The sequence below is a fragment of the Cupressus sempervirens genome, chromosome 2 (assembly GCF_028749045.1).
Source record: "Cupressus sempervirens isolate cs-2001-9-10 chromosome 2, ASM2874904v1, whole genome shotgun sequence".
In the NCBI taxonomy this organism is placed as follows: domain Eukaryota; kingdom Viridiplantae; phylum Streptophyta; class Pinopsida; order Cupressales; family Cupressaceae; genus Cupressus; species Cupressus sempervirens.
This window is the reverse complement of record NC_143119.1, coordinates 754,113,148-754,125,568: the sequence shown is the minus strand read 5'-3', so window position 1 is coordinate 754,125,568 and position 12,421 is coordinate 754,113,148.

The window sequence follows — 12,421 nt, the reverse complement described above, 5'->3', positions numbered from 1 at the left end:
TAGATCTTAGATCTGAGATTAGTTCACCAAATTCTGAAAGTTTGAAAATCGTGAGTAATAACATTGCTATGTTGAATAGACTGGTTTACAAAAAGATTGTCAATCTTATAAGAATTGAGGTAGGAAGTACGCAAGTTTTAAGTGCCGAACAATGTTATTTAAGGCTTAAGTCAGTAATCAATAAGAAGCCTTTTCATTGTAGACCTGAGGAATCTTCCCTGCCAAATATTTTCCTTGATGTTCTAGTACCCGATTCAGTCGATTGGCCAGCACCTGTAAGGTTACAAATAATTTTGCAGACTAAAAAATTCATTGAGGAGATGGAAAGTGGTGATTATAGATTTCATGAAATATCTCCTAATGATAATGAGTGTGCTGAAAGCCAAGGTAGTAATGAATACAATGAGTCCGTAGAGCAAGATAATCTGTCTTCCGATTGTGAAGAGGTGGATTCAAATGTTAATGAATCAGGTAATAGCAATCAGCATGAAAAAAGATGGATACAAAAGAGAAGATAAATTAAGTTACAGTACATATGAAGTTGAAGAAATTTGTAATAGCATTAAGGGGGATGATTGCCATGATAAGAAAGAATTTTATAATAATTTTAATTTTCCAGATTGTTACACTAATCATCTGCCTGTTGTAAGTTCTTCATGTTATCCAGATGACAATCACAGCTAGGAGAAGATTTGTGAGGCAATCTTCTTGAGCTCTGATGAAATCTCTATTTTGTTGGCTTGTGAGTTTGAAAAGCACGTAAGTATCTCTAAGGATCTTCATATGTTCTCTCATAATACTTTCTCATTCAGTCAAATCAATTCCCCAAAGTTTGATGTGGAAAAAGAGGTAGAATCCGAACAATCTTGGTTAGACTTTGGAGGTGTATATAATAGAACCTCAAATGTTTTTGCACATGACAATTTGCTGGATGTAGGGAATGTTAATGAAGGGAAGGTTAATACCGTTTCAGGTTCTTTTCATGTTGATCTTGCTGAACATTGTTTTGATTTTTCATATGATGAGGAAAATAGTGAAGTTTTTCAATCAGATTATAGATTTTCTTCATGTGCTGATAAGTCGTGTAAAGATAAGTTCAAGGTATATTTCGACATTCAGTCTAATGAAGAAAGTGATAATGATCAGCATAGTTTGGATCAACACTTTCAGAATGAATTTTCATATATGGTGACTAATTGATGTTTTGAGTGTGAAGAGGTTACATCAAAGGATAAATCTAATTCAAAGAGTATCATGATTGCAAGTAGGCAACAATCAGATTTCACATACTCTTTATTTATGGAGGCACAAGGTGAGTTACAATCTGCTCCATGTAACTCGTTGAATGAAGTTGAATATGAGCACTTTGTGTTTCCAGTTGAAAGAATCCATATTTCAATAAGTAGTGATTAGTTTCAATTTGATATCAGTTGTTATGGTCATGCTGATCCATTTTTTCATAGTGGGCAAGATGAAGAAAGTATGTTTGATTTTTATACACACTATGAAGATGATGATAGTTTTGTTTTGCCTATTGAGCTAATTGCAAATGTTGATACGTTGGGTGAAACAAATGATAATGAGAATTTCAGTTTACCTCAGAAGGATGTAAATGAGAATCAAGTTTTTGGCAAAGGTAAGGAGTTCTGAAACTTTCTGGTGGCTCGGGTCATCGTGTGTACATAATAGTGTAGTTTCCCTGCTTTCAATAATGCTGTTCGAGAAAGTTTTGTTGTTCAGATGTGGGGTCTACTTCTTCCAGAGATCTGAAATCTTGCCATGCCCGCAAGGGGCATGCATCCCCAGATAGAGCCACTGTTGGGACTAAAAATTGCATGCTTCGTTTTTAGTCACATCTCAAAATTTTTGAAAAAATCAAGCCCTTAAATGCTTTTAGAATGCATATGTGCCTGGTTGTACCCGGCTGTCCATTTGAAACCCCTAAGGTGTTTAATGTTTCTAACACCTTTCATTCAGCATGCCTAAGCATTTCGTGAAGATTAATTGTCATCCCGTGTCTTTTGACGAAGTCCTGTTTCAAGCATTTTCAAATTTGCATTTTTACCCCAAGTGTCAAATAGTGACAAGAGGTTGTGTTTGCATCTGAATATTTCGCACCCAGAAATGTTTTGTGATTCACCACTTTAGGAGTGTCTAGTGCCCATACCTAAGAACCTATGTTCCAGATTTTGAGTCATTTTGAGTCCGTTTGACTAGGTTTGGAACCCCTCAAAGTTGGTCAGTCACTGTCTTCATGCTTTTTCACTTTGCACACATTTTTGGGAAGCCCTGTTTGACGTGCTATAACTTTGACCCAGTTGACTAAAATGCTAGTTTTCATTTTGTGTTGCATGTTAGACGTTAGAGACTTCCTATGTTTCAATTTTTAAGTCTTGACGAATCCATTTGATCAGCTTTCAAACGCGATTCCAAACACAATTTGTGACCTTTTACTGGTGTCAGCACTTGCAGATTTATCAGTGCCCCTGTTCGTGACATTATAACTTGAAATCCGTGATTGGCAAGATCAAACAATTTGTTCCCCTGTATTGTCCACTGAAAATACTATAAGTGTGCCAGTTTGCAAGTCCTGACGAATCCGTCTTCACACTTTACCAGGGTCATTCCATTCACAAAAAAATATTGTTTTACTGATGTTTCCTGTCCTGCAAATCCAAGTTGCCAACTTCAGATGCTTGCCAAATTCGTCCCATGATTTTTCATGAGCCCAAATCACAGATTTATAATGTCCTCATGACAGAGAACTAATTCCCCAGTTTTCGTCTTTCCAAGTGTCTGTTTGCTTAGTTTTGCAGGCCAAATCCAAACCCAGTTTATGGTATTCTGACATGTTTGTTTGCAGGTGATTTTGAGAAGGCGACTTTAACAGCGAATATCTTTTGACCCTGAATTTGTCATAAGATGAGATTCGATAGGGTAGGAATACGAGGAACAGAGATTCAACACATTTGATCTTAAAGCCCAGTTATCTGTTTGGATCAGTTTTTAAGGCCAGTTAATGGACCTGCTGACACAAAATTGACAGTTTGCAAAAAGAGTTAAAATGAGTTGTATTTGATTGTTCAGTGGGCAAACTTGCTTCTAATCAGTCTGAGAAGGTTGGTAGATCAATTCAGCATTTCATTTATTCGGGAACAAAAAAAATTTTTATAGCCAGACCAACTTTGGGGCCCGGCCATTTCCACCAGATTGATAAGATATTGGGAAATAAAGATGAACATAATCTTTAAAAAAGTCAAGTGAAATATTTTATGTGTCATCATCATATGGATCGGGGTAAAGCATTGATGATTGATGAAGAAAATCGATTGGAAACCATAACTAAGAAGGACAATGGCATATTTCTTATTGTGTTATTGTTAAAGCCTCTTAATTAACTTCTGTGTTTTTGAACATGTATGGTTTTTTCAAAATAGGGGAGGCGTTGGCAGCTAACATTAAGATAGTAGAGGAGTTTTTCACGCCACATCCAATAAGAAACCATGTTTGAAGATGTTGCAGAGAGGGGAAATCAGAAGTGCACGCAAGCAACATAAAGGTCCATGCTGAAGTGGAGATACAGAGCAGCGGCGTGTAATAACAAAGAGGTCCACGTCTTCACAAGGATCTACCAGCATTGTTTGAGAAGGGGAGTCGACTTTGAAGATACCCACTCACTGCAAACTGGAAGACACCAAGCGGCAGAGACATTCAGAAAAAATCCACGCCAATGTGCATAAAACCCGCGTTCAAACATAGAGGAACCCGAAAAAAAATGCATGAAGGCATAAAAAAACCACAGATGCTACAACTCGTGCTGATTAAAGACGCAGCAGGGGAGACCATCGGCAGGAATGAAGGTAAAAGCATTTCAAACAAAGAAGATCACGCCATACTGCAGGGTCTCCACATTAATCGATGCCATAGTTTGCGAGTAAGGGAGGGAGCCTGCAAAATTTTAAGAATGAATGTCCGCCTATATCCCACGTTAATGAGAATGTAGCAGATGTGACATCTATAATAGGGGACGACTTCAAAGGAGCCCATGTGAAGGAATAAGGGTAAAAACAGAGATTTGAAGTCGTAGAGTGGTGGGGATTTAAAAGAGTTTGAATGCTAAAATCCCACATGGCCCATGGGAAAACATTTTAAGTATTTAAGTACTATTCAACACAGAAGATAAGGTGTCTTTGAGACAAAGCCTTCTAAAGGCAGCGCTTAGCCCTGTGTTAGGGCCGTGGGTCAAAATGAATAAATTTTGGCAGTCAACAGAAGTAATAAAAGAGGATGACATCAGCAGGGTAAGTTGCAGAAAAAGTCAAAAGTCTGGCAGGTCGCTATGGCGCTTGCCAAAAAATCCCAAATAATCCGGCTAGCAACTTAGCGAGTCGCCGAAAAAATTTCAAAAATTCGGCGAGGAGATAATGAGCGGCATGGGTCCCATTGTAGTGCCATCAACAAATCGGGTGGTGACAAGTGGTAGCGATAGAATGATTAGGTGATGATCTGGCAAGCAAATGTCAGGAGCACACCAGATTGCGCCATGTGGCAGATCCAATGGCTGTCGTTAACTCGCCATAGAAGAGTTGCAAGGAAGTTAATATAGCAAGGTAGCGACAATGATGTTGCATGAGTGATGGGAAATGACTGTGCATTGAAGGAGTGAATCGAAAAGCGCCACGTGTCATCAGTTTGGTCAACAGGTTTGACCCCAGATTCAAAGGATAGGAGAAAATTTGAAGAATGTAAAAAATAGTTTTTAATTATTTTCTAAAAAGGGGTTTGCACGTGAATGAGTTTTAAAATCAAAGGGGCTTTTTAATAGAAGTCTAAAACCTTAGAATATTGTTAAATTTTCAAAATTTAAAATCAAAGTTGCAGACCTGAATATTTTCTACCAGAGGAGCATTTTTCAAATTGAGATTCTGGGCATTTTCAGAAGGCTAGATATGCCTTATCATATATCGTCGGAATTGAGAGAAGACAAACTTTTCAATTTTGGAGTCAATTTTTGCACAGGTATCAGTTCGTTTGAGCTACAAGAGGATTTTTCTCAGGTACCTGAATTGCAACCATTTTTAGATATCGAAGTCCAGAATTTTTTTCCAACGTGGTAATGACTTGAATATCAGTAGCATATAGTGAAAATGCAGTTGGGGTCATGTTTAAGTTAGTTATTTGGGGAGTTCACCAGCTTTTCATAAGGTAAATCAGATATTTTAGTGACTCAGCAAGTTTTCATCATTCAGAAATAGACATTTGCAAATTAGTTGAGATAATGATGAAACAAAATCAGATTAGATGGGATGAAAGAAGAAAGAGGTTACTCAGTCGCACAGGATTGAATTTCAAGTGGACACTTGTCATCTTCAGAATAGATCCGAGAATTCTTTCTCTTCTATATCTTTCTTTCTTTCTATCTTTGTAAGGGTTCCAGTTCCAGTTTTTTGTTACTGGGAGACCATTGTTGGTAGGAAAGTTGCAGTCATTCTATGAGACCATTTCTTTGGATCCAAAACTATAATTCCACCTTCATTCTTCAGCAAATTTCTTTGTTGTATTGAGCAGCATGTATGTTTTATGCAAATAGTTCTTTTCTGTTAGGTGATCTATGAGTTATTTTCTGTATGTTTTTCATGTATTTGTTTCCAAGGAGAATGAATAAAATATAGCAAACATTTTCAAATTCAATTTGAGTCTTGTCTCCTGTTTATGGATCTGTTATTTCTTCTAATTTGTGATCAAAGAGCATGAATTAGGTTGAATTTCATTTTGAAATGTATGTGTTTAAAATGTCTTGCATATGGATCAAAGAGCCATGTAATTGCTTGGTATTTATCATAGGGTTTGCAGATTTCATGGTGGGATATTTTGAGTATGAGATTCAAATTTGAAGCAGATGTCTGTTCAGAAAGTGAAGGATAGATCAAGGATCTAGATGTAGTAATGTGTCTCAAATTTCCAAAAGATGTATGGTTATAATTCATTTAATTTCCCAATAGATAAGGCACTGATCAGAAATAGGATCACTAGATTTTGTTGCTCATATTTGGGTCTTGCTGATATCAACATTATTAATCAAACACTTTTCCCCTTTCATGTTGAAGAGCTATAATAGAATGCCCTCACTCAGCTTATGAGGTTCCTAGATCTGCATTTAGCTACTGTAGATTGATGTTACTTCATGAGTTATCAGGAGAAATAAGGGTTTTATCTGCTTCATAATAGATTTAGTGTATGCTTTAACAACTGGTACCATATAAGGAATCTATAGGTTCACCCGCCTAGGTTTTACAGAGCCTGAAGTGCAGAAGGAGTATAGCCTTATAGTTGGCCTAGTGTTTGAATGGATGTGTTGAAAATGGGAGTTAGCTACCCCTAGATACATCTTGTTCTCATCAGGGTAATTGGAAATGGGTAACGTTTTCAAACACCAACAGATCAACCACCCCTTAGATCCTCCCCCACTCTAAAACATGTGACATCCTTGATGTTGGCTACACTGACCATACAATGTCATGGAGGTACCCACTGCCATGTTGGATGTTTAAAGAGGTAAGGTGGAGTCCTTATTCGAGAACTCCAAGACCTTATCTTCATATTTCCACATGTTCTTAGCTCATTCCCAAGTCACTTCTGCCCTAGTCTAGCCTTGCCGATGAACTAAAAATTACTTCCACTGCCTATTACCATATCCCTAATCTCTAACATCAATCACCTCTTCCACCTCCAAACCCAGTTTGTTCTTGAAAAACATTAGTCTATGAGTTGGGACATTCTTGTTGTCATCTTCCTTATCATGATGATACTAATGGAGTTGGCTGATGAGGAACACATTGTGAACTCTCGTGAAGGTTGGCAAGTTTAGCTTGTACGCCATCTTCTAAAACTTTTCAACCACTGAAAATGACCCAATGTTTTACTCAATCCTTTGGGTGGTTTGAACTGAATTGGATCGATCTTCAAAAAGGTCATGTCACCAACTTTGAACTCCAAAAAACTCCTCCCTAAGTCTACATAGTGTTTCATTCTTTCTACAACCTTAACCAAGTTATGCCTAGCAACTTGGTCATGCCACTCTTGTAACCTTTTGTTTGCATCTAGACATTCTCCCATATACCCACTTAACATTATATGAGGAGTTAGTGGTTTCTAGCCTATTGCCAACTCAAATGGTGAGAACTAATTTGATGCATTCTTTTGCATGTTGTAGCTAAATTGAGTTGAGTCTAATAGTCTTGGCCAATTGGATTGGTCTAACCAAACAAAGTTCCTCAAATAGTCTTCCAAAATCCCATTGATACTTTCAATCTATCCATCTATATCTAGGTGATGTCTTGTTGATGTGAGCAACCTTGTCCCAATCAGTTTGAACAACTCTTTCCAAAAATTATTGGTAAAGCGAGCATCCTGATCACTTATGATACTCAATGGAACACCCCAATACTTCACCACATTCTTGAAAAGGTAGTCAACAACATCCTCTGCTCTTGATGGTGCCTTGCATAGTAAATATATGGCATGTTTGGAGAATCTATCAACTACAACCCTGATGCTTGTATACCCATACACATCAAGAAAACCAGTGATAAAGTCCATACTTACACTTGCCCATGGTCTTACTGATATGGGTAGTGGCTACAACAAGCCTCCAAGAGACTTCATTACTACCTTGTCTTGCTAAAAAATGAGACAACTCCTAACATACTCATCTACATCCTTTGTCATATTCTGCCAATAGAAGCCTCTTTCCAACAATATTGATGCCCTTCCCAAGGACTATCATGACATTCATGTAGGACATCCTTCCTCACATTCTTCCACTTAGGAAGGTAGACTCAGTCCTGGTTGAAGACCAATAACCCATCCTTGATATTGAACTTGAGAGTCCTACACTTTGATACTTGCTTGAATAATTGTGCAGCCTAAGGATCCATCTCATACCCTTCTTTGATAGTCTCCAAAACCTCCTTATATAGAGTCACTCAGCTAGCCCCTGAATGAACCTCATGATTCTCCTCCACTATAGTTAATTATCCCTTTTGACTTAGAGCATCCACCACCACATTTTTATTTCCTAGATTATACATGATCTCAAAGTCAAACCTCCACCTAGCCTACTTTGATGTCAACTTGGCCTAAGTATTTAAGTAAGTTGAGGAGACATTGTCTACCTTCACAATAAACTACATCCCCAAGAGATAATGTCTCCAAGTCCTAAGACAATGTATGGTCCCTATCATTTCCTTCTCATGGGCATAGTAGTTCTTTTCCCTATCCTACAACTTCCTAGACTCATATACAACTAGAGGTCCATCCTGCATCAACACTTCCCCAACTACATAATCAAAAGCATCACTTTGGACTTTGAATGACCTTATGAAATTAGGTAATGCCAGCACAAGTAGCGATGTGATTTTCTCTAAGTATATCACTAAGTGGAGGAAAAGAAACTTCCTAGGATTCCCTGAGTAATGACAAGCAAACTAGGAAATGCCCAACATTAAAATTGATGACCCCACCTATTGAATTATAGTCTATAGAAGTGTCCTTAGTGATAGACTAGGCCCAAGTCCCCTAGAAGGGGGTGCCAGATAGGGTGAGAGCCCCATTGGGCCTAGACCCTATCGTACCATGAGGTGTTCTCCTTTAGTCCCTCAAATGTTGTCTGACGCTTATCTGACCACTTCCACTTTCTATCCTTCTTCAAGAGATCTTTCAAAGGGGAAGCAAGCTTCGACTACTCCTCAAAAAAATTCTCGTAGTAGGTTTCCAAACCTAGAAACTGCCTCACTTCATGAACATTCTTCAAAGGCTCCCAATCCCTAATTGCTTGTAGCTTCTTTGGTTCTAGATGTATCAAATCATTTCCAACCATGTGACCCAAGAAGTACACTTCTTCTTGAGAAAAGGAACATTTTTCCTTCTTCACAAATAGTTTGTGCTTCCTGAGCAATTAAAATAACTATGCCAAATGTTGCTTGTGTTCCTCCTTGTTCTTGCTATAGACCAAGATGTCATCCAAATACACCACCACAAAGTTATCCAGTAAAGGATGGAACACATCATTCATGAGTGTACAAAATGTTGCTAGTGCATTGCATAGCCCAAAGGGGATCACCATGAACTTGACCCATATCTTGTCACACCTGCAATTTTCTCTTCATCCTAAGCATCAATCCTTACTTGATAGTAGCCCTACTTTAGATCAATTTTGTCAAAAAATCTCACTCCTAATAAGTGATCAAAATAACCTATAATTAGAGGTAGGAGATACTTATTCTTGATGGTCAACTTATTCATAGCCCTGAAGTTGATGCATAGCCTCAATATTCCATCTTTCTTCTTTTGAATCAATATTGGAGCTCCATAGGGATAATAGAATGGTCTTATATACCCTCCCTCAAGAAATTCCTCCAATTGCCTCTTAAGTTCAACCATCTTAGCCATAGGGGTAATAGGATGGTTTGATATACTCTCCCTCAAGAAATTCCTCCAATTGCCTCTTAATTTCTACCATCTTAGGCATGGATAATCGATATGGTGCCTAATCTAGAGGCCTTTCCCCTGATACTAACTCAATCTTATGATCTATGGCCCTTCTTAGTGGGAGTAGAGTGAACAACCTAACTGACATTAGATCCTCAAATTCCAATACAACCTCTTCTACTTATGTTGGGATAAGTGTCTCCTTGACTCCTAGTTCATCCCAACCTCCAAGTAGTGTTGCCAAGAAAATAGGCTCATTAGCTTTCTTCCTAGTTGTCTTCTTCATGCTTAATGCTGAGATCATTGGAGCCTTCCTAGATTGCTTCCTCTCAGATGTCTTCACCATGGATGAGTTTTGTGGATCTAAGAACAATAGTGACTCCAAATGAGGCATCACTGCCACTTTGCCTAACCATATGAAATCCTAGCCCAATATCAACTCAAAATCATCCATTTCAATAGTCATTAGATCCATGTGGCCATACCACATGCCCACTTTCACTAGTGTGCCCTTCCCTACACTAGTTACTTTCTTAGTGGGCGAGTTCACCACTTTAAAAGAACTTGTACTTGGTTGCACCTTAAGTCCTAGTTAGAAAACTCTCCTAGCTAAAATATAGCTGTGTGGTACTAGAATCTACCAACCCCATGGTTACCTTGTTATTCATTACCATTTCCACATAGCAAAACCTATTCAGGTTCTCAAGCTTGGCTTTTGTGGCCTTTGGTTGTTGTTGTGGACTCTTCACTATACTCAAACCTTGGATCACACCCATCACTAAGGTTGACCCATCCTTATTTGTATTCTCATTCTACATTGAAGACAACCTTTATCTCTCTGGACACTCCTTAGCCTAATGGCTTTGGTTCCCACAAATCAAACACCCACGTTTCTTTGAAGTTTTGAACTCCTTAGATTTTTTCTTTCCCGAGCCCTTCTTGTGTGTTAGTTTCAACATTCCAGTTGACTTTATACTCGAAGAAGCTCCAGATGACTTGCTAGTACCTTTACCTTGTTATCATTCTTCTTCTGGAACTGCTTCTTGACATTATTTTGATGAGACCCATTATTGTTGTTTGTCTCCTTAGACCCAAATTGGTGGTCATTGAGCGCATCCACAATAGATATTGCATCCTCCATAGATGTAGGTCTACCCTTTCTTACTTCAGCAATTACACCTGATTTTAGGTTAGTTATGGAGAAACTCACTTTCTCAAATCCATCCTAGTTTGGCATCTACAATATATATATATATATATATATATATATATATATATGTTTAGAAGGTCTAGATATAATCCCTTAGTGACCTCATCTACCTTATATATCTAAACTTATACCTCAGCTCTAGGCCTGCACTCTTTGGCTTAAACTGTTGATTGAGTTGTGTACACAAATCATCCCAGGTGTCCATAGTTGGCACTAGCCTTCCTACCTTCTAATCTTCTAGCCTAGTTCTCCACCACAATTTGGCCTCACCTAATAGAAAAAACTCTACCTCATCAAGCTTTTCCTCATCAAAAAACCCTCTTAGAGATTTTAGATATCTCTCCAAGTAGAATATGAAATCCTCCAACACCTTGTCATCCCTTTTTCCATCATAGGGTTATAGGGGCTTATGTTTATGCCCAGTCTTGACACCTCCTCCTTGAGTGAAGACTTCCTTCAAGAAATCAACCTCCTTGATCAACCTTAGAACCTTTGTTTCCATAGTCTAGCAATCTGCAATTGTAGTATTATGCTCCCCCACTAAGGTCTGGTATTTTGTTGACAATGCCAGATGATTATCTCTCAACTTCTTATGAGCTTCTCCCAAAAGAGAATTATCATTAGAGAGTAAATTATGCTCTTGCATAAATGACTGATACTCTATTGTCATCCATCTGGAGTCATCGAGTAGATCTTTGACACCTGCCTCTAGCACAACTATCTTGTGTGTTGCAGCCATGTCCTCTATTGACTCCATTCGACTCTCCAAGTCATTGATTTCTCATCTAATCTCAGTGTGTTCCTAGGCCTTGTGTTGATATTGGCCCTTTGACTTTGTCCCGCCTTAGTTTCTTCATACAACCTCTTAAATGAAGTCTCTTTTGACATCTTTACATTGTGTTGACTATGCCAAGCTTGGAGTATCAAGCACTACAAATTTTTGATGGTTCATTGTGGTCCTATCCCATAATAGATTCCTTGAGAAGATAAACAAATCAGATATGGAAAAATTGTGAGATACCTTGGGTTACCTTTTGACATTAGTGTCTCTCTTTCTAATACATGAATTGGTATCTTAATCAAGTAATTGAATAAGGAATGCAATTTTGTATTGGGATAAACACATTCCTTTATTTGGCTAGCATAATAAAAGTTGTTAATAATTTATTTCTTGCAACACATATTTATTAATCTGTGTTACATGCCTTTTGAAATGGATTATTATGATTTAACCAAAATTATTTTTTAATTTCTTTGGATTAAATTTAGTAGTAATACAGAATTTATATCCATATCATGGATCCATTACATTTAGGCTAAATGTAAAGATGGTTTCAAGCTAATGGATCCTAGAACACAAAGATTTGTTTCAGTTGCTAAAAGGATTATTAGAGCTAGTCATGAGAATGAATCATGGAAGATATTGATATGAATCACATTAATTTAGCCCCTTTCAAAGATGAATAGTAGCTTATTGGGTGACTAGGAAAAGTTCTTCATGCTCCATTCTACTCAATCAAAGCATCATATTCCCTTTCATGACATGGAAGGTTTGGCAACATATTTTTCATCTTGTTAAATAGAGAAAAAATTGTCTTCAACATTGATTTAGCTTCTCCTATTCTTCTATTTGGTGGAACAACCACATTCTTTAGCAGAATCAATCACTTTTTAAAAAAGTTTCCAAATCATTCCTATTATTTATTTCAAATAGGAGTTTGT